The sequence below is a fragment of the Schistocerca gregaria genome, chromosome 3 (assembly GCF_023897955.1).
Source record: "Schistocerca gregaria isolate iqSchGreg1 chromosome 3, iqSchGreg1.2, whole genome shotgun sequence".
In the NCBI taxonomy this organism is placed as follows: domain Eukaryota; kingdom Metazoa; phylum Arthropoda; class Insecta; order Orthoptera; family Acrididae; genus Schistocerca; species Schistocerca gregaria.
In genome coordinates, this window is record NC_064922.1 from 784,808,650 (window position 1) to 784,831,663 (window position 23,014).

Consider the following 23,014-nt stretch of genomic DNA (forward strand, 5'->3'; position numbering starts at 1 on the left):
TCTCCAAAATGGAACCACTTGCTCTGACTCAGAGCTCCTCAGCTAAGCCAATAGATCACCGTCATATCTCACCCAAGACTCGGCAACGACTGACTCTCCCCGCTGCTGCTGTTCTGCTTACTGTGCGCTGTTTTACTCAACGATGCTTTTCTTAACATTCAGAGACAATGAATCCGTTATGTCCAAGCTTTACTAATGTATCTATAAAAGTTAAAATCTTTGCAATCGATCTGAAACACAAATAAATGACAAACTGGTGCTGTGCAAAATTATGTCTCAGTAAATCTTTCTTTTACTGGTGCCTTGTCCCGCGGTTAGGAACGGATTTGGCAAGGTATGTTGTAAGGGGTGGCCAGATGTCCTTCCTGCCGCCACCCCATACCCCCGAGGACGGAATTAGTGTACCCCAGCTGTCTGCGTCTAGTGTAATCGATGGAATAGTGCGACCATGTTCAGATGTGAGCGAGGCGGAACGAGGGGACCAGCCTGATAGTAACCTAGTGGGATGTGGAAAACCGCCTAAAAACCACATACAGGCTGGCCGACACACCGGCCGCCGTCGTTAACCTGCCGGGCGGATTCGATCCGGGGCCGGCGCGCCTACCCGAGTCCAGGAGGAAACAACGCATTAGCGCTCTCGGCTAACCTGGCGGGTCCCTGGCTCAGTAAATCGATACATCGCAAATACAGACAACAAAGTATATTTTATAAATAAAATTTCTTCAGGCTACAAGCGGCAGACACTGCGTCTCCCTAAAATCCTTCTACAAAACAAGTCAAAATGATCTATAAAATGTTCCTGTATCATAGAAAGTTGGTGGATTTTTCCTTACACGAAGCTTTCAACTTTCATTGCGTCTACGGAACTAACGTACCAATCGCCCCTATCTCCACGACGCGTCACTGCTAGCATTCAGCGACTCCAGAACAGGCGCCGCCGTTGCGCGCGTCGCCTCTCGCTTCCCTCTGGTTACCCGCAGCACTTGACCCTCTCTCCCAACGGCCGCCTCTGAAGCAGCAGCCCGGTGCCGGGCGGCCAGCGCCCCGCTCCAGATGTTTACGATGCATCGCGTCTCCGATCTGGCCCGCGCCGACGCCCGCCGCGTTAATACTTTGCGCCCCTCGCGTCCCTAATGAGGCGACGGCCGCGGGTCCCGCCACGGCACCGAGCATGCCGTCTCTATCCTATCTCCGCATCGTATCTCCTCGCCGCCTTATTACAGTTTCCCAAAAATCGTGACGCGCCCTTAGCTCCCCTTTCGGATAAAAAGAAAAATCTGTCCCAGCTACCTGTGCTCAGCTCAGATAACCTATTGTGTCGCCTCTTACAAGAATTCCTTCCAGTCCAAAAGCTAACTATAATAAATACTGTTAACTACAGTGATAGAATAATATCCAGCATGTGGAGGCAGAACCAGAAAGCAAAAAATTTCAACGCACCTGTTCTTCAGTTTTTTTCCACTGCTGCCGTGATCTTGATAGGATCCAGCACCTAAAAATAAGGTGAGTCAGTCCGGAGTGATACGCTACAGATCTTCGATTGAACATTACGATTGACGACGGAGGAGCGATTGAGGTGAGACAGTGCTAAGACATTTCGACTGTCGTCTCTGTATCTTCGGCCGACGTTTGTTAAGTGATTTTTCTGTTTCGCCAGAAGATTCCGTTAAAACACTGATATTTTTCTCATTCTGTCTCTGAATCACTGAGGGGACTTGAAAAGTTAAGTTACACGTTATTACGGCAGGCAAAGTAAGTTTTACTGAATGCTGCACTACACATCAAAGTGACACAGACACACAATAGTAAACAACAGTCGGAACGTCGTACCAGTTGTTCAATTCCCGACTGTTACCATTTAACATCACTAATAGTTACTTTCCGGCATAACAGGAGATTGAAACTTCCTGGCAGATTAAAACTGTGTGCCCGACCGAGACTCGAACTCGGGACCTTTGCCTTTCGCGGGCAAGTGCTCTCCCAACTGAGCTACCGAGCACGACTCACGCCCGGTACTCACAGCTTTACTTCTGCCAGTATCCGTCTCCTACCTTCCAAACTTTACAGAAGCTCTTCTGCGAACCTTGCAGAACTAGCACTCCTGAAAGAAAGGATACTGTGGAGACATGGCTTAGCCACAGCCTGGGGGATGTTTCCAGAATGAGATTTTCACTCTGCAGCGGAGTGTGCGCTGATATGAAACTTCCTGGCAGATTAAAACTGTGTGCCCGACCGAGACTCGAACTCGGGACCTTTGCCTTTCGCGGGCAAGTGCTCTCCCAACTGAGCTACCGAGCACGACTCACGCCCGGTACTCACAGCTTTACTTCTGCCAGTATCCGTCTCCTACCTTCCAAACTTTACAGAAGCTCTTCTGCGAACCTTGCAGAACTAGCACTCCTGAAAGAAAGGATACTGTGGAGACATGGCTTAGCCACAGCCTGGGGGATGTTTCCAGAATGAGATTTTCACTCTGCAGCGGAGTGTGCGCTGATATGAAACTTCCTGGCAGATTAAAACTGTGTGCCCGACCGAGACTCGAACTCGGGACCTTTGCCTTTCGCGGGCAAGTGCTCTCCCAACTGAGCTACCAAGCACGACTCACGCCCGGTACTCACAGCTTTACTTCTGCCAGTATCCGTCTCCTACCTTCCAAACTTTACAGAAGCTCTTCTGCGAACCTTGCAGAACTAGCACTCCTGAAAGAAAGGATACTGTGGAGACATGGCTTAGCCACAGCCTGGGGGATGTTTCCAGAATGAGATTTTCACTCTGCAGCGGAGTGTGCGCTGATATGAAACTTCCTGGCAGATTAAAACTGTGTGCCCGACCGAGACTCGAACTCGGGACCTTTGCCTTTCGCGGGCAAGTGCTCTCCCAACTGAGCTACCGAGCACGACTCACGCCCGGTACTCACAGCTTTACTTCTGCCAGTATCCGTCTCCTACCTTCCAAACTTTACAGAAGCTCTTCTGCGAACCTTGCAGAACTAGCACTCCTGAAAGAAAGGATACTGTGGAGACATGGCTTAGCCACAGCCTGGGGGATGTTTCCAGAATGAGATTTTCACTCTGCAGCGGAGTGTGCGCTGATATGAAACTTCCTGGCAGATTAAAACTGTGTGCCCGACCGAGACTCGAACTCGGGACCTTTGCCTTTCGCGGGCAAGTGCTCTCCCAACTGAGCTACCAAGCACGACTCACGCCCGGTACTCACAGCTTTACTTCTGCCAGTATCCGTCTCCTACCTTCCAAACTTTACAGAAGCTCTTCTGCGAACCTTGCAGAACTAGCACTCCTGAAAGAAAGGATACTGTGGAGACATGGCTTAGCCACAGCCTGGGGGATGTTTCCAGAATGAGATTTTCACTCTGCAGCGGAGTGTGCGCTGATATGAAACTTCCTGGCAGATTAAAACTGTGTGCCCGACCGAGACTCGAACTCGGGACCTTTGCCTTTCGCGGGCAAGTGCTCTCCCAACTGAGCTACCGAGCACGACTCACGCCCGGTACTCACAGCTTTACTTCTGCCAGTATCCGTCTCCTACCTTCCAAACTTTACAGAAGCTCTTCTGCGAACCTTGCAGAACTAGCACTCCTGAAAGAAAGGATACTGTGGAGACATGGCTTAGCCACAGCCTGGGGGATGTTTCCAGAATGAGATTTTCACTCTGCAGCGGAGTGTGCGCTGATATGAAACTTCCTGGCAGATTAAAACTGTGTGCCCGACCGAGACTCGAACTCGGGACCTTTGCCTTTCGCGGGCAAGTGCTCTCCCAACTGAGCTACCGAGCACGACTCACGCCCGGTACTCACAGCTTTACTTCTGCCAGTATCCGTCTCCTACCTTCCAAACTTTACAGAAGCTCTTCTGCGAACCTTGCAGAACTAGCACTCCTGAAAGAAAGGATACTGTGGAGACATGGCTTAGCCACAGCCTGGGGGATGTTTCCAGAATGAGATTTTCACTCTGCAGCGGAGTGTGCGCTGATATGAAACTTCCTGGCAGATTAAAACTGTGTGCCCGACCGAGACTCGAACTCGGGACCTTTGCCTTTCGCGGGCAAGTGCTCTCCCAACTGAGCTACCGAGCACGACTCACGCCCGGTACTCACAGCTTTACTTCTGCCAGTATCCGTCTCCTACCTTCCAAACTTTACAGAAGCTCTTCTGCGAACCTTGCAGAACTAGCACTCCTGAAAGAAAGGATACTGTGGAGACATGGCTTAGCCACAGCCTGGGGGATGTTTCCAGAATGAGATTTTCACTCTGCAGCGGAGTGTGCGCTGATATGAAACTTCCTGGCAGATTAAAACTGTGTGCCCGACCGAGACTCGAACTCGGGACCTTTGCCTTTCGCGGGCAAGTGCTCTCTCGGTAGCTCAGTTGGGAGAGCACTTGCCCGCGAAAGGCAAAGGTCCCGAGTTCGAGTCTCGGTCGGGCACACAGTTTTAATCTGCCAGGAAGTTTCATATCAGCGCACACTCCGCTGCAGAGTGAAAATCTCATTCTGGAAACATCCCCCAGGCTGTGGCTAAGCCATGTCTCCACAGTATCCTTTCTTTCAGGAGTGCTAGTTCTGCAAGGTTCGCAGAAGAGCTTCTGTAAAGTTTGGAAGGTAGGAGACGGATACTGGCAGAAGTAAAGCTGTGAGTACCGGGCGTGAGTCGTGCTCGGTAGCTCAGTTGGGAGAGCACTTGCCCGCGAAAGGCAAAGGTCCCGAGTTCGAGTCTCGGTCGGGCACACAGTTTTAATCTGCCAGGAAGTTTCATATCAGCGCACACTCCGCTGCAGAGTGAAAATCTCATTCTGGAAACATCCCCCAGGCTGTGGCTAAGCCATGTCTCCACAGTATCCTTTCTTTCAGGAGTGCTAGTTCTGCAAGGTTCGCAGAAGAGCTTCTGTAAAGTTTGGAAGGTAGGAGACGGATACTGGCAGAAGTAAAGCTGTGAGTACCGGGCGTGAGTCGTGCTCGGTAGCTCAGTTGGGAGAGCACTTGCCCGCGAAAGGCAAAGGTCCCGAGTTCGAGTCTCGGTCGGGCACACAGTTTTAATCTGCCAGGAAGTTTCATATCAGCGCACACTCCGCTGCAGAGTGAAAATCTCATTCTGGAAACATCCCCCAGGCTGTGGCTAAGCCATGTCTCCACAGTATCCTTTCTTTCAGGAGTGCTAGTTCTGCAAGGTTCGCAGAAGAGCTTCTGTAAAGTTTGGAAGGTAGGAGACGGATACTGGCAGAAGTAAAGCTGTGAGTACCGGGCGTGAGTCGTGCTCGGTAGCTCAGTTGGGAGAGCTCTTGCCCGCGAAAGGCAAAGGTCCCGAGTTCGAGTCTCGGTCGGGCACACAGTTTTAATCTGCCAGGAAGTTTCATATCAGCGCACACTCCGCTGCAGAGTGAAAATCTCATTCTGGATAACAGGAGATTTTTCGTCTGTCTCCAGAGCAAGAAGAGCAGGTGGAGAAATCAGAGGAATGGCCTACCTCAGGGAAGCGTCCTCTCCCCAGCTCTGTATAATATACACTCCTGGAAATTGAAATAAGAACACCGTGAATTCATTGTCCCAGGAAGGGGAAACTTTATTGACACATTCCTGGGGTCAGATACATCACATGATCACACTGACAGAACCACAGGCACATAGACACAGGCAACAGAGAATGCACAATGTCGGCACTAGTACAGTGTATATCCACCTTTCGCAGCAATGCAGGCTGCTATTCTCCCATGGAGACGATCGTAGAGATGCTGGATGTAGTCCTGTGGAACGGCTTGCCATGCCATTTCCACCTGGCGCCTCAGTTGGACCAGCGTTCGTGCTGGATGTGCAGACCGCGTGAGACGACGCTTAATCCAGTCCCAAACATGCTCAATGGGGGACAGATCCGGAGATCTTGCTGGCCAGGGTAGTTGACTTACACCTTCTAGAGCACGTTGGGTGGCACGGGATACATGCGGACGTGCATTGTCCTGTTGGAACAGCAAGTTCCCTTGCCGGTCTAGGAATGGTAGAACAATGAGTTCGATGACAGTTTGGATGTACCGTGCACTATTCAGTGTCCCCTCGACGATCACCAGAGGTGTACGGCCAGTGTAGGAGATCGCTCCCCACACCATGATGCCGGGTGTTGGCCCTGTGTGCCTCGGTCGTATGCAGTCCTGATTGTGGCGCTCACCTGCACGGCGCCAAACACGCATACGACCATCATTGGCACCAAGGCAGAAGCGACTCTCATCGCTGAAGACGACACGTCTCCATTCGTCCCTCCATTCACGCCTGTCGCGACACCACTGGAGGCGGGCTGCACGATGTTGGGGCGTGAGCGGAAGACGGCCTAACGGTGTGCGGGACCGTAGCCCAGCTTCATGGAGACGGTTGCGAATGGTCCTCGCCGATACCCCAGGAGCAACAGTGTCCCTAATTTGCTGGGAAGTGGCGGTGCGGTCCCCTACGGCACTACGCAGGATCCTACGGTCTTGGCGTGCATCCGTGCGTCGCTGCGGTCCGGTCCCAGGTCGACGGGCACGTGCACCTTCCGCCGACCACTGGCGACAACATCGATGTACTGTGGAGACCTCACGCCCCACGTGTTGAGCAATTCGGCGGTACGTCCACCCGGCCTCCCGCATGCCCACTATACGCCCTCGCTCAAAGTCCGTCAACTGCACATACGGTTCACGTCCACGCTGTCGCGGCATGCTACCAGTGGTAAAGACTGCGATGGAGCTCCGTATGCCACGGCAAACTGGCTGACACTGACGGCGGCGGTGCACAAATGCTGCGCAGCTAGCGCCATTCGACGGCCAACACCGCGGTTCCTGGTGTGTCCACTGTGCCGTGCGTGTGATCATTGCTTGTACAGCCCTCTCGCAGTGTCCGGAGCAAGTATGGTGGGTCTGACACATCGGTGTCAATGTGTTCTTTTTTTCCATTTCCAGGAGTGTATATACAAATGACCAACCCGTGCCAAACATCACACACCACTTTTTGTATGCCGATGACACTGCAGTTGCAGCCCAAGGTAACAATTTTATGGATGTAGAGGAGAAATTAACCAGTAGCTTGGAAGCTCTCTCCCAGTATTATAAGGCAAACGACCTAAGGCCGAACCCCTCCAAGACGCAGGTCTGTGCATTCCATTTAAAGAACAGGGAGGCAAATCGTGAATTAAATGTAAAATGGAGAGGTGAACGTCTCGAGCATTCTAAAACGTCCAAATACCTTGGTGTCACTTTGTATTGCACACTGACCTATAAACATCATTGTAATGCCACAAGGGAAAAAGTCTCAAATAGAAACAACATAATCAGGAAACTAACCAGCGGATCCTGGGGTTCAAACCCAAAAGTCCTGAGAACTTCAGCCCTTGCGCTCAGAGTGTCAGCCGCGGAATACGCCGCTCCTGTTCTAAAATTCTGGGTGGTGTCTGTTTGTTCTATATCGTGTCTCCCTACCACTTGCGCGCAACGACGCTCTGAGCGGGTTTTTTTAGGGAATTGACTAGTTTTAACCTGGGACCTGTTGCTGGTAAGGAGACGCCAGACCCCACATGATATGTAGACTTCAGAAGAGTTCAGTGAGACTAGCGATGATATAACCAAATACTTAATGATTTCAGCGTCAGCTCCACTGCACTCCCTGTAAAAGAATATTATACTAACTAAATTTAGTGGAAGGGGTCCAAGGCTTTCCTATTTTTAGTTAGATGGTAAAATGACGTCGAAAAAGCAGTTAAGTTTACCATTGGAAATTTTATTCTACTCACAACACATTATTTATAAATTGCACTATTGATAAAAGGAAGTGTTTTAATACAGAATGGTAAAAACCAACTGCGTTCAACAAAAATGTGAACGAATGTTCCCTGAATGGGTTTCCAAGTTCTACAATGGATCAAAGGATGACCTAAGCCATATCACATTTATAATCTAGGTTTAAATTAAGTTTCACAAAAGAGAAAACTATCAAAATGGTCTACAGTGACCCTCCATTATCTTTAATTACTTATCTAACTTGTCGTAAATTACAGTGGCTGATGTGGCGTCTCAATAACTATATAACAGAAAAATCATCGCCTTTCAGATTTTTCCTTCAAGTGGCAAATGTGAACACCATGAGCTTTAATTGACGATCAACACTAGTATTACGCAAAAAAGGGGGTGTAACAGATGAGACTTCTGCAGTTCTGAGTGAACCTTTATGCGCTGTTATGCGGCATCGCGTGCGTTCATTACCTTGGTGTTCGTCAGGGGGGCGGCGGCCGGCACAGCAGCAATCCAGATCGCCGTCTCGGAGCTAACTAACCTCTCTTAACTTCTCCGTACTCGCATTTACCGAAGTTGGTTTTAAAAAAAACTATCTGGCGTGTTTTCATCTGACCAGTCAGGGTCTCAATGTTAACCTTAAGCTCTGCCTACAAAAATTCTGTCTATCCAATGAGAAACGTTATACTTTTCGTGGATTTTAATGTTTGCAACGTAACAGAGACGCGAAAAAGTCTCACGCAAAAACTTGCAGCTGGTGTGGCCCTTTTTGTGTTATCGTAAGATCTATACTGTTTTTCTGGAGGGCTCTAGCTTTTAACATGCGCTGGCGTGTGGTCCTTGACGTAACAGAGACGCGAAAAAGTCTCACGCTAAAACTTGCAGCTGACGTTGTCCTAGTGGTTAGCTGGCGACGTGGGTGTCCAGTCCGTCCCTTATCGTAGGGCCTTCTAGCTTAACACGGTTCTGCTCTCGGTTTCTGTTCTCGTTTCAGCCCTCGGAACTGCGTCTGTCTCACAGTGGGAAGGTATGACATGCATTTAGGCATTCTTGTGTTAGTCTGTGGTATTCCATTTGCTCACTCATTACTCGTATTACTTTGGTTAATTTAATGTCACGATTTATTCGGAGCTATGTGACATACTACTGGATTTGCTTATCACGTCAGGGTTTTCATGGAAGGTGTTGGATTTGCCTGACACCTTACACAGCATGGTCTGCATCAACAAACGCGAGAAAAGTTGATATCGCGGTGAATGAAATGGCAGGGTTTGTTACTGGATGCTTGAGGCCAATCCCAGTGCACAAGACGTACTTAATCATGGGGATCGCATCGCCCAACATACGACGTGACATCGCTGCTGAAGCCGAAAAAACCAAGCAAGAAAAGGACATGCGTCATCCTTTATATGGACACCAGCCTGCTGACCGACGGCTTTGTTCGAGGAAGAGTTTCCTGTCACGTAGCCGAGCCCTGCAGAGAATCGTTTGAAAAGGTGGGAAATCTACCTGAGAAACCCCCATAAAGATGTAAAATGCCTGGTGGAGACCTACCATACACAGTCTGGAGAACCCTAAACCGTATGAGGGTAGAAGTGCCAAAGTGCAAGACAAACCTGCAGCAATGGGGTTTAGTAGTATGTCGATAGATGGCACTTACGGAAGAGCACGTTCTTTCCATATTTATTTTTATGTGAGTTTATGAAAGAGGAGAAGTTATTTATCCAGCAGATAGCTGCATAAATATACTCACGAGACTGAGAAGACACTTTCTTGTCTTCCCACCAAAGACACCACCTTAATTGCAGCAGACATCGAAACGGGACCCATCATGTGGCAGTCACATTGACTATTCATTTTAGGTGGTTCAGCAGAGGGTAGCCTACTTAGAATCATTTTCCCTCTACTCGTTCCCGTTGTACTCGCACAAATAACGCAAAAGGTGGTTTTCTTTCTCGGCAAACGTCCTACTCCCTTCTGTTTAATTCTTATGGACTTATTGCCAGGTATACAATACAGCCAGTAAAATAGCGTAGCTTTTCAGTCTGTCACGAACATCCGTTCTCTGACATGTGATCTAAGGCTTTCCTGACGTATGTGTTGTTTCCAAGCTTTCGGGTGTCCATCGGATGCGATCGTTGACGTCCCACGATATTTCGGCGAATAACCTCTCCGCCATCATCTGGTGGTTCTGACGGGATGGTCTATCTGCTTATTGTCGGCGTTATTTATGTACGTCAGTCGGGCTTCCATTCCCTGCGCCGACGGTCCGATTGCGGCCGCGGATATTCCGATTGCGAGCGCCGACACTTCGATTTCGGCCGCCGTCAATCCGTTTGCAAGTTTTGTTTGTTGTAACTTTTTATATCAGGTTTTATCAAAATTTTAGTATTTATTCTACTTGTCTCGATTTAGGTTCATTTATAAATAACTTATAGTTAATGTGTCATAATCATTGTTAAATTTTTTTTAGAAATGAAATGTTATTTGTTTCATATGATATCTAGTTTCTTAATAAAAAACTTTAATTTTTGAAATTGATTGTTTTTACTTAATTTTTTAAATATAAATATTGACTTATTTATTCTTTAAGGGATAAGCTTTAAAATTATTAACCTATTATTTGCTTGTTTTTAATATAATAGTAGGCTTTAAACCAGGTATCTTTAAGAATACATTTTATTTCATTATATTATGTTTCGATTTTATAGTTACTTTAGGTTTTGTACTAAAATTCTTTATTTAATCTAATAATATTTGTAATAGTGATAGAATTAGTATATTTGTTTCTATGAAACTTTTACCTTCGTTAACTTAGTATAAGGAAGTAAGCAAAATTGATTTCCATCTGTTTACCAAAAACATGTCCTCTTGAAAATATTTTGATATCTGGCCTGCTCGCTGAGCAAATTTTAGAAGAGCTGAGGTATTTTGACCCTGAAAAGGCAATACAATCATTAGTTTCTTAATTAGTGGCTTGAATGAATGGCTTGACAACAAATCAATTGTCTCTCAATAAATTTTTGAATTTAACTTTTAAGTCAAAAGGTTTAAATTCATCTTTAGTGCGAGAAGACCCTATGGAGTTTTTATATGGTTTTTTGTTGATCTTTCTATATTTAATGGTAATGTTTTGTTGGGGTGACACAAATAATAAATGAACTCTTCATTATTAAGTCAATGATTTATGTTTCTTGTTTTATCCATGATTTATGATGAAAATTTTAAGTTACCTTAGGGATAACAGCGTAATTGTTTATGAGAGCTCATATCAACAAAGCAGATAGTGACCTTGATGGTGGATTAAGAAAAATTTTCGGTGTGGGACCCAATAGTTACGTCTGTTCAATGTTTAAATTCTTACACAATCTGAGTTCAGACTGACATAAGACAGGTCGGTTTCTGTCCTAAGATTATTTACCCATAGTAGTATAAAGCAACCATAATAATGGTTGATTAATGTGTTGAATTTAGAATTCATTTACATCGATTTTTTCTATAAATACACTCCTGGAAATGGAAAAAAGAACACATTGACACCGGTGTGTCAGACCCACCATACTTGCTCCAGACACTGCGAGAGGGCTGTACAAGCAATGATCACACGCATGGCACAGGGACACACCAGGAACCGCGGTGTTGGTCGTCGAATGGCACTAGCTGCGCAGCATTTGTGCACCGCCGCCGTCAGTGTCAGCCAGTTTGCCGTGGCATACGGAGCTCCATCGCAGTCTTTAACACTGGTAGCATGCCGCGACAGCGTGGACGTGAACTGTATGTGCAGTTGACGGACTTTGAGCGAGGGCTTATAGTGGGCATGCGGGAGGCCGGGTGGAAGTACCGCCGAATTGCTCAACATGTGGGGCGTGAGGTCTCCACAGTACATCGATGTTGTCGCCATTCGTCGGCGGAAGGTGCACGTGCCCGTCATTTGCTAACTATGCCTATCAGTAGTTAGTGCCTTCAGTAGTTCGAATCTTTTATTTAGCCTGCAGTAGTGGCGCTCGCTGTATTGCAGTAGCTTGAGTAACGAAGATTTTTTTGAGGTAAATGATTTGTGAAACGTATAGGTTAATGTTAGTCAGGGCCATTCTTTCGTAGGGATTTTTGGAAGTCAGATTGCGTTGCGCTAAAAACTATTGTGTGTCAGTTTAAGCACAATCGTGTATAAATTTTTCAAAGGGGACGTTCCAACTGTACTAGTGCCGACATTGTGCAGGCTCTGTTGGCTGTGTCTATGTGCCTGTGGTTCTGTAAGTGTGATCATGTGATGTATCTGACCCCAGGAATGTGTCACTAAAGTTTCCCCTTCCTGGGACAATGAATTCACGGTGTTCTTATTTCAATTTCCAGGAGTGTAGTATTGATACTTTATGATTTATTTATACTTGTTTTGAATTTTATTTTATTGGTTACTTGTGTTTTAATTAGTGGTGTTTTTTAACTTTATTAGAGTGAAAGGTTTTAGGTTCTATCCAAATTTTTAGAGGTCCAAATAAAGTAGGATTGTAGGGATTCCTCAGCATTTTAGTGATGCTATTAAATTAATTTTTAAGGAGCAGCCTGTTCCTATTATAGCTAATTATTTACTTTATCATTTTTCTCCTATTTCATTTAATAATTAATTTGTCTGTTCAAGTAATCTTTCCTTATTTAACTTATTTATTTATGTTGTACTAGATTAGGTGTTTAATCTGTAATGATTGCTTTTTGAACTTCTAATTCAAATTATTCTTTGTTAGGCTCTTTACGTTCTGCTGCCCAAACAATTTCATATGAAGTTAGATTAGCTTTAATGTTATTGTCTTTGATTATTTTAATTGTTAGTTTAATATATTTGATTTTAAAACTATCAACTTTATTGTTGATTGATTATTATTTCTTTCCTTTTATCTTTAGCTTGTTTTGCCTCTTGCTTAGCTGAAACAAACCGAAGTCCTTTTGTTTTTGCTGAATATATGTCTGAACTAGTTTCAGGGTTTAATATTGAATTTTGGCTGAATATACTAGATTTGTTTTTATGAGTGTTTTGTTGGCTTTAATTTTTTAGAGGATGATTTTTTTACTCTTTTGTATTTTATTAAGCTTACTATTATATCTTTAGGATTTATTTGAGTTCCAGGTACTTTACTTCGATTTTGTAATGATGATATATTTAGCCTAAAAGAGTCTACTGCCTTTGTCTTTAATTTGTTTCATTTTCTTTATTGGTTTAAAGACTTTATTCATTTGATTTATTTAGTGATATTTTTTGAGAAAAGTTAATAGAAGAGTTAAGCTTGTAGTTTTATGTTTTCAAAACATATACTTTTCATAAGCTAATTATTTTATTTATTCTTATTCCTTAATTAGCTTGTCTCATGCATTTCCAACATCCATATTAATTAAGATGTATGTGAAGTAAATAATTGTGAGGATGTGTCATGTTATAATATATTGTTCTTCATCTGGTCATTTACCAATTCATGTTAGTAGTTATACAACAACTACTATGATTCAAAATAGGATTTGATTAATAGTGTAGAACTGAATACCTTGGAATGGAGTTTTGTGATATAGCAGTAAAATTATTAGGATTCTAATTGATAGAAATAGTACAATAACACCTCCCAATTTATTGGGAATTAACTGTACAATTGCATAAGCAAATAGGAAATATCATTCCGGTTGAATGTGAACTGGTGTTACTAATGGATTGGTAGACACAAAATTATCTGGGTCTCCTAGAAGGTAATGGTTAATTAGACATAATATGATTAATAGTGATGTTATTAGTACAAATGTGATAGAATCTTCAAAAGTGAAGTATTGGTGAAGTGTATTTTTTTCAATATTTCCATTTAATCCTAGGCAATAATTAGATTTTACTGTTTTACTGTTGCACCTCAGAATTATATTTGACCTCAAGATAGAACATATCCTATGAATGTGGTTGCTGTAACTAAGAATAGAATTACTGTCCCAATTATTCAGGTGTGTATAGACATATAAGATCCGTAATAGATCCCTTGTCCTACATGTAAATAAATACAAATAAAAATTTAAAGGCTCCATTCATGTGTAATGGTCAGATAATTAAACCATTATTTACACCCCAACAGATGTGGACTACACTACTGAATGCTGTTTCAATGCTTGAGGTATAATTTATAGCTAAAAATAGTCCAGTCACAATTTGAATTACTAAACAGACCCAAAATTTCATCAAAATGAAATTTTTGTTGCTGTGGATAGATCAACAAGGGAATTTTTAATAATTGTCATTAAAGGGCGGCTTAATTGTAAGGTTTTATTCATTAGTGAAATTATCTTATTTTATTAATAGGTCCTTGATTAGTATTAGTGATCTTAACTACTGCTAATGATGCTAAAAATAAATAAATAATAATTATTATTATTGTAATAATAACTATTGGTCTGTTATGTAATTTTTCTGAAGATATTGTTTTTTCTTGATAATTGATTGAATTATTAATATTTAAAGTTCTGGCATTTTTGAAGAAATTTATTAACATTATTATGTCTAAAATAATTATTGTTGATATAATGAAGATTCACATTGTTAAAGTAACAATTATAGTAATTGATTTAGGTTGAAATATTTCATTTGGTGCAATTCTTGTGATATAAATAAATAGGACTAATATACATGACAATTAATAATTTCCCATTATTGTTCCTGTTACTAATCCAACAAGGAAAGCTCGAAAAAGGTTCGAAAATGGTCCCTTAGAGATATGGAAGTGTAACAAATTTGATTCACCAGTGGCTGTACCCATTAAAACGCATCTCCATATGACTAAACGCCAGTCTGTGTTTGAATGAGGAGACCAGATTCCATATCGCAAACAGCATTTCTATCAGAAAGCTTAACACTGTAGATGTGAAAAGCGAGTGTATTGGTAGGATTTTGTACATTTCGTACAACCTCATCCTAGCATTTAATTTGTTCAGGAATTTGTCACATAGCACACCATATACTGTATGTGATCATTCACAATCAACCATCTTCCTCCCTCACCTATAACCCTGTGGATATATCACAGAGCCTCTGACATGACATCGAGATGCATTACAAATACTGTTTTTCAGCGTAAGAAATACCTAGCGGCGGCATGAGGGAGTTGCAAATATCGTCTTCATTCCATGTCCCTTAGCCGAATAGCTTTCTAAATTCGGTGATAAGGGTGTTTTTATTACGAGCTTATTCCGCCAGCAGCGTGCGTCCGCGCTTTCGGTCTGTTAATACATACCCCACCTTTCACCATCTATATTCAATGTCGCGGTATTTGTTTGAAAGACCACTTCATTCGTAAGCGATATCATAGCTTCATTTCTATGGCTTGTACAGTTTTAACATGGATATCGTTAGCAATACTTGTATGTACCTGTAAAACCACAACCACTTTTTATGCAGGATGAGAGTAACATGGTCTTTGCGATCATGTTTTTAATAGCTACTCTATTATAAAACGATTACGTTTCTCTTCTTAAGACACATCGGTGCCACTCACAAGAAAAACAAATGAGACATGTCTATCCATCGCGGATTTTCGCTCAGTATTGTTTGTTGTAATTAGCATAGTGTTATTGGTGAAGTATTATACTTAGTAGGGGGCATGTGATAAATTCGTTGTTATCAGTAGGCTTATAAATTATGTGTTGGGGTGTAGAGTTACTGTGGTCAGTGTTCTGACATGTGCAAGGAAAATGACTATGTCCGATTTTAAGGGAGGTACGCATTTGACATGGAGAACTGCGATTTGAACTCATGTGTACTCGTAAGAGGGTTGAGAGATTTTACACTGAAAATTATGTCAAGTCATAAGGAGGATATAGATATTGATACTTCCAGAGCCACAGCTGTCAGGTAGGTTATTTCTGATATTTGCTCATTGTCGAATATCACCAGACTGTGGCTGCAATCATAATATTTAATTGTAATTACAGTGATGAATATGTGTCTGGCTTCCTAGGACAAGACTGTTTGGCATGCAGGGGACGTGACAGAGGTAGGAATGAATTGATATTTCCAGCTTAAGGTATAAGTCATCACTGAGCCACCTGAACTGGACAGGCTGGAGTACAAACATGCAGCTCACCTAACTGTGTCGCCGTCGAAGCGGGCGAATAGTAAACTAATAATCAGATGTGATGGACAGCCTTTGTGATTGCTTGTGTTGCGAGTATTCTCCTTGCAAATTTTGAAAGAATCAATATGGCGATTGTTCGCACTGGACAATTAATTCCCTCCCATGTAAATTTACCGACTGACTGCATGTATTACCATTCTTCATATTTTCCATCTTTATTTGATTGACACAACATCCTTTGTGATGCGTCTTGTTTGTACCTGGATGGTGAAAAACAGGTTAAAGGGACATTTTCTGGTTCTCTCGATATGAGAAACACATAACGTTATATGTATTAAAATGTTAGTTGGTTCTGTAAAGTGCAAGGGTGACCTGGAATCTGTTATATCATTGGAATCGGAATTCATTAAAAATACAAGTGGAACTACAAATTTCCTCTATTTTAGAATTTTCACATAAAGACCTTCACATATAGGATACGTTTCTAGTTACTCAATAGTTTGCAGCACATCCCACAATATGACCTCACTATAGTTTTGGGTTTCTAGAGATGTAACGTTCACTCTTTATCTTCAGAGTCATACTGTGCAAGTGATCAATAGCATACTGCTGTTTAATTGATTTCTAGAACAATTGCATAAGTAGTAAGTCATTCTGGCAGACAAAGTAAAAAAAAATGAAGTTTCAGAAATTTTCATACACTACTCAATGACTTCAGCATTAAAGGGTCATAAATATATGACATATTTAATTTGTGAAGCGAATTCTTTGATTAATATTTTCTGTAGCTCGTCTTCTGAAGCAGAGTTTGTCGACATCATCAAGCTATGTATGTGACAATATTCTGAAGCAGTTCATGTTCAACTACAAGGGGTATATGTGCGCCACAAAGAAAGAAAGAAAGTGCGGCATGGAGGTAGATGTGCTTAGTGCTGCTCTGGAGTTGTCAATGGCCGGTGCTGCAAGCCCAGGTAATGTCTTTGACTGGTGCATGCAGTGCACATGAGAAAGTTTTTCATATGTGTTTAGTACGATCTTTGACAGTGTAATTATGTGGTTCCTTTTGCTGTTGGCAGAAAAAAATACCATATTTGTTTATCATTGTCAATGGGCCATGGCATTTTCCCGCCAAAAGCCCCTATCTTGAATAACAGTACTCGTGTCATCAGATGACGTCACGACTACCATCTTGGATGACGTCATGCGCTGATGCCAAGTCTACAGGCCGCCACCTTGGATGACGTCATCGCAGCCATCTTGGATACGTCTGGCAACAATGTTGCGTGCCGTGCAGGATTAGCCGAGCGGTCTAGGCGCTGCAGTCATGGACTGTGCGGCTGGTCCCGGTGGAGGTTCGAGTCCTCCCTCGGGCGTGGGTGTGTGTGTTTGTCCTTAGGATAATTAGGTTAAGTAGTGTATAAGTTTAGGGACTGATGACCTTAGCGGTTAAGTCCCATAAGATTTCACACACATTTGAACTTTTTTTTGTGAACAATGTTGAGTGGGATGACAACTGCTTTGTCTTTCTACTGCTGTTCACTGAAAACAAATACGAGCTTACCGAGTATGGAAACATATTTGCGACTGGATTCAAGACTTCCTTGTAGAAAGAACTCTGTACTTCTCTCTTTGCGGAACAGAATCAGCAGATGTAGAGATAATTTCCATAGTAACGAATAAAGTGTGATAGGACCGTTACTGTTTACAGTGTATATAGATGATGTAGCACAAAGTGTCGGAAGCTCTTTAAGAATGTTCACAAATGATGCGGTTGTCTACAGGAAAGAAGTGACACCAGAAGCCAGTATCGATTTGTGGACTAGCCTGCAGAGGATTGATAAATGGTGCAGGCTCTAACAGCTGACACTACATGTAAATAATTGTAACATAGTATGCGTATGTAATCAGTAGTGTATAGCAACACTGTTGATGACAAACCGCTGTGAACGATATGTAACTTAAAATATCTAGGAGTAATTATCCAGGGCGAAAAAACACAAATTACCCCATGCCTTCAGAATGCCCTTAACTTGAGAAATTAACAGGAGCCGTAGATCCAAATGAAGAAATACAATCCAACATTGATTGTCCTCCTTGTTATCAATGTGCACGACTTCCACTACACAGGACGGTATTCTTATCAAGAATCCGCACATAAATAATTTTATTATGTATCAAGAATCATCGAAAACATATATGACTAGGTGTCATATTTTTCTGTGTTCTCTGTTTTAGATAAAGATATCTGTGAAGCCACAAACTAGGTATTTAATATGCTTTACTACATTTTATATCGCTTATCCACCTTTTGGATTTGGCTTTTTTCTTTATGTTTGCCTTAGCCTAGACAGTGCAATTTTTTCACTTGAGGCAACTTATATATCACAATGTTATGGTCATAGGTGAGTCTGCTACATAATGTCCGTCTACCAAATTTTCTTTCGGTAAATCAGTTACGAATCCAGTCTCCTTTCAATTTGCCGGCTGTGGTAACCGAGCGGTTCTAGGTGCTACAGTATGGACAGTATGGAACCGCGCGACCGCTACGGTCGCAGGTTCGAATCCTGCCTCAGGCATGGTTGTGTGTGATGTCCTTATGTTAGTTAGTTTTAAGTAGTTCTAATTTCTAGGGGACTGATGACCTCAGAAGTTAAGTCCCATAGCGCTCAGCGCCATTTGTCCCCTTTTTTCCTTTCAATTTCTGGCTGTGTTGCTTACTTGTTATGTCATATTCATATCTTTTATTTGATAACCCTTTCTTTGATACGATATTTGAGGGCGTTCGCATTACATTTATGAAGGGCTATATACACTAAGTGATCAAAAGTATCATGGCACCTGGCTGAAAATGACTTACAACATCGTGGCGCCCTCTATCGGTAATGCTGGAATTCGATATGTTGTTGTCCCACCCTCAGTCTTGATGACAGCTTCCGCTCTCGCAGCCACACATTCACTCAGGTACTGGAAAGTTTCTTGGGGAATATCAGCCCATTCTTCACGGACTGCTGCACTAAGGAGAGGTTATCGATGTCGGTCGGTGAGGCCTGGCATGAAGTCGGCGTTTCAAAACATCCCAAAGACGTTCTATAGGATTCTGTGCAGGCCAGTCCATTACAGGGAAGTTTTCGTCGTGTATTATGAAAAGGTGCTCGGTTGTGTTGAAAGACGCAATCGCCATCCCCGAATTGCTCTTCAACAGTGGGAAGCAAGAAGGTGCTTAAAACATCAATTTATGCCTAGGCGGTGATAGTGCCACGCAAAACAACAAGGTGTGTAAGCCTCCTCCATGAGAAACACGACCACACCATAACACCAACGCTTCCGAATTTTACTGTTGGCACTACACAAGCTGGCAGATGTTCTCCGGGCATTCGCCATATCCACACCCTGTCATCGGATCGCCACACTGTGTACCGTGATTCGTCACTCCACACAACGTTTTTCCATTGTTCAATCGTTCAATGTTTACGCTCCTTACACCAAGCGTGACGTCGATTGGCACTTACTGGCGTGATGTATGGCTTATGAGCAGCCGCTCGACCATGAAATCCAAGTTTTCTCACCTCCAGTCCAACTGTCATAGTACTTGCAGTGGATCCTGATGCAGTTTAGAATTCCCCTGTGATGGTCTGGTTAGATATCTGCCTATTACACATTAGATCCTCTTCAACTGTGGGCGGTCTCTTAAGTCAACAGACGAGGTCGGACTGTACGCTTTTGTGCTGTACGTGTCCCTCCACGTTTCCACTTCACTATCACATCGGAAACAGTGGACGTAAGGATGTTTAGGAGTGTGTAAACCTCGCGTACAGATGTATGACACAAGTGACACCCAGTCACATGACCACGTTCGAAGTCCGTGAGTTACGCAGAGCGCCCCATTCTGCTCTCTCATGATGCCTATGACTACTGAGGTAACTGATATGGAGTACATGGCAACAGGTGGCAGCACAATGCACCTAATATGAAAACTGTATGTTTTTGGGGGTATCCGGATACTTTTGATCACACAGTGTATTTCTCTAGATATTTTCCACTAACTATAAAAATTTGCTATATTTTCCTTTAAATTTCCATTAAATGAGCGAATTTACGTAATAGCCTTCCACCAATGAGCTTTTTGTTTCTATAAACAAAATTTTAGCTTCTATAGCATATAGCTGTTAGAAATTCTGAGATTCAAAAGCAAATATCTCGTCTCCGTGCCTACTTAAGCTAACAGATTATAAACTAAGCACAGAACTACAGATCACACAGTCGGAACGATATCTCTATGACGCTGCTATAAGAAAACTGTAAATTATTATTCGTGCATAATAATTCGTGCAAGGTGAACTGCTGGTAATTGAAAATAGGCACACGGCGACCGTGAGGCAGAGAGCGTTCCAACGGCACGCTAATGGAGATAGCGGGCTGGAGTGCTGCTGTCACATGGACAGCACCGCCGCGTGCTAGAGGCTTATCAAGGAGCAGGTTGTCGCGCGTAATTACTTCTGAGGAAGCTCTAGCGTGCAGCTTGCAGGACCGCCAGTGACGGATAACGTTACGAAACGAAGAGAGGTTACAGTGTCCTGTCCCGGCTATGTCGAGGTCATTAGAGACGGTGGACATCCTGCGAGTGGACTAGAATACGGAGAGAAATTAGCCACCTCCCTCTCAAAGGAACGATCCTGGTATTTACCTAAAGCGATTTGAAGCAAAAGCTAAAGCAAGATGGCCAGATGTGTTTTTACTCCCATTTCCCACAAATGTTAGGCCACCTGTCTAACCACTAAGTCCAATTCCCCGGTGAACATTACAACCTTACTATGGTAGTTGTCAACGCTTTCCTGCATAAGATTCTTGTTATCGTTGATGTTTTCTATCCGATTACTTGTTTTATTCAGCTTTCAATGCAGATTCATCATCTGCAAGGCTCTTCATCTCTGCGTAACTATTGCTACGTACATTTATTTGATCACAATAACTACAGACAAGCCTTGATGTACATCTACGTATATACTCCGCTAGCCACCACGCTGTGTGTGGCGAAGGGCACAATTCACGCCAAAGTCATATTCCCCCCCTGTTTTCCTCGCGAATCGCGCAAGGGAAAGACTGTCTGAACGCCTCAGTACGAGCTCTTATTTCCCTTATCTTCGAATCGTGATCTTTGCGCGATTTGAAAGTTGATAGTAATAAATAATGTATGCTCTACATCCTCGGTGAAGATCAGATTTCGGAATTTAGTGAGCAGCCCCTTCTGTTTAGCGCGCCCTCTATCTGCAAGTGTGTCCCACTTCAAACTTTGTATGAGATTTGTAACGCTCTCTGATGGCTAAATGTACCAATCACGAATCTTGCCGCTCTTCTTTGAACCTTCTCAGTCTCTTGAATCAGACCCAACTGGTAAGGGTCCCACACAGACGAACAATACTCTAAGACTGCACGAACTAACGTATTGTAAGCTATTTCCTTTGTTGAAGGACTGCATCACTTCAGGATTCTACCAATACAACGCAATCTAGAGTTCACCTTACCCGTTACTTGTGTAATGTGATCATTCCATTTGAGATCATTTAGAATAGTCACACCCAGATACTTGACGGACGTTACCCCTTCCAAAGACTGGGCATTTATTTTGTACTCGTACATTAATAGAGATTTTCCCCTAGTTATACGCAGTAGGTTACACTTGCTGATACTGAGAGATAACTGTGAGTCATTACACCACGCATTTACTTTATGCAAATCCTCATTGATTTGTTCAAAATTTTTGTGTGATACTACTTTCCTGTAGACTACAGCATCATCGGCAAACAGTGCAAGGCCGCTGCCATTACCATCGACCAGATCGTTTATGTAAATCGTAAAAAGCAGATGACCTATTACGCTGCCCTGGGGCACACCTGAACTTACGCTTGTTTCTGTTGAAGTCACCCCGTTCAGGACGACATGCTGTTCCCTGTCTGTTAGAAAACTTTCTATCCAACCGCATATGTCATCGGATAGACCGTAAACGCCCACTTTTTGTAGCAAGCGACAGTGCGGAACTGAGTCTAACGCCTTTCTAAAGCCGAGAAATATGGCATCAACCTGGGAGCCGGTATCTAGAGCCTGTTGTATATCATGCACAAAGAGGGCCAGCTGTGTTTCGCGTGATCACTGTTTCCTAAAACCGCGCTCGTTCCTGCAGATGAGCTTCTCAAAGTCTAGAAAGGTTATTATGTCTGAACACGAAATATGTTCCATCATTCTACAACAAATCTATGTCAGTGAAATTGGCCGATAATTATGTGCATCCGATTTTCTATCCTTTTTATAGATTGCTATGACCTGGGCCTTCTTCCAGTCCCGTGGAACTTTCCACCGTTCCAGTGATCTCTGATAGATGATGGATAAGAATGGTGCTATATTTGTAGCATAGTCAACATTAAATCTTACGGGGATACCGTCTGGGCCAGATGCCTTCCTGGCGTCTAAGGATCTTAACTGTTTTACAATCCCAGATACTTTAAACACTATGTCAGCCATCCTTTCGTTTGTTCGATAATTGAAAGGGGGAATGGTGCTGCTTTCCTCTATCGTAAACGAATTTTTGAAAGCTAGGTTTAGAATTTCGGCCTTCTGTTTATCATCATGAGTTACATTATCCGTACTGTCAGCAAGAGAAGGTATTGAATTATTTGTAGCCTTCATAAATTTTACGTACGCCCAAAATTTTTTGGGGATATTTTTAGAATTTGTAGATAAAATATTGCTTTTAAATTCGTTAAAAGAATCTCTCATTGTTCTTCTGACATCTGCTTTTATTTCGTAAATTTTAGCGATATGCGTTGCAGTTGCCAGATTCAATATTTATTAACGCTTCAGGACACGCCATATCAACCGACGCCTTCTGTTTTGAAATATTCCCATAAACCTCATTTCTCCCAGTGCGATTAGGAACCCCTTCAGTAATAAAACGATCTACCCATCGAATCATCTACGTTCTTCTGTAGCACCACATTTCAGAGGCATCTTCTTCTTCTTCTCTGAGTTGCTGATCGTTCACGTTTCATTTCTGTAGCATGTTATACTCCATACAAATACACCACCTGATCGAAAGTATCGGGAAGCCTGTCAGTGGACTTGAAATCTGTTGGGAACACTTTCAATGAGGTGTACGTCTGTGGAGGAA

General features: G+C 43.1%; 9 non-coding genes across 9 annotated transcripts; 3 read left to right on the forward strand and 6 right to left on the reverse strand.

Moving 5' to 3' along the window:
* Positions 1–1,925: 1,925 nt before the first annotated feature.
* Trnas-cga (transfer RNA serine (anticodon CGA)) lies at positions 1,926–1,999 on the reverse strand. Its single transcript has one exon. It is a non-coding gene; the product is annotated as a tRNA-Ser (tRNA).
* Positions 2,000–2,224: 225 nt separating this feature from the next.
* Trnas-cga (transfer RNA serine (anticodon CGA)) lies at positions 2,225–2,298 on the reverse strand. The gene has a single exon. It is a non-coding gene; the product is annotated as a tRNA-Ser (tRNA).
* Positions 2,299–2,822: 524 nt separating this feature from the next.
* On the reverse strand, positions 2,823–2,896 carry Trnas-cga (transfer RNA serine (anticodon CGA)). The gene has a single exon. It is a non-coding gene; the product is annotated as a tRNA-Ser (tRNA).
* A 524-nt stretch (positions 2,897–3,420) lies between these two features.
* Trnas-cga (transfer RNA serine (anticodon CGA)) lies at positions 3,421–3,494 on the reverse strand. Its single transcript has one exon. It is a non-coding gene; the product is annotated as a tRNA-Ser (tRNA).
* A 225-nt stretch (positions 3,495–3,719) lies between these two features.
* Trnas-cga (transfer RNA serine (anticodon CGA)) lies at positions 3,720–3,793 on the reverse strand. Its single transcript has one exon. It is a non-coding gene; the product is annotated as a tRNA-Ser (tRNA).
* A 225-nt stretch (positions 3,794–4,018) lies between these two features.
* Positions 4,019–4,092, reverse strand: Trnas-cga (transfer RNA serine (anticodon CGA)). The gene has a single exon. It is a non-coding gene; the product is annotated as a tRNA-Ser (tRNA).
* A 576-nt stretch (positions 4,093–4,668) lies between these two features.
* Trnas-cga (transfer RNA serine (anticodon CGA)) lies at positions 4,669–4,742 on the forward strand. Its single transcript has one exon. It is a non-coding gene; the product is annotated as a tRNA-Ser (tRNA).
* Positions 4,743–4,967: 225 nt separating this feature from the next.
* On the forward strand, positions 4,968–5,041 carry Trnas-cga (transfer RNA serine (anticodon CGA)). Its single transcript has one exon. It is a non-coding gene; the product is annotated as a tRNA-Ser (tRNA).
* A 225-nt stretch (positions 5,042–5,266) lies between these two features.
* On the forward strand, positions 5,267–5,340 carry Trnas-cga (transfer RNA serine (anticodon CGA)). Its single transcript has one exon. It is a non-coding gene; the product is annotated as a tRNA-Ser (tRNA).
* Positions 5,341–23,014: the final 17,674 nt, after the last annotated feature.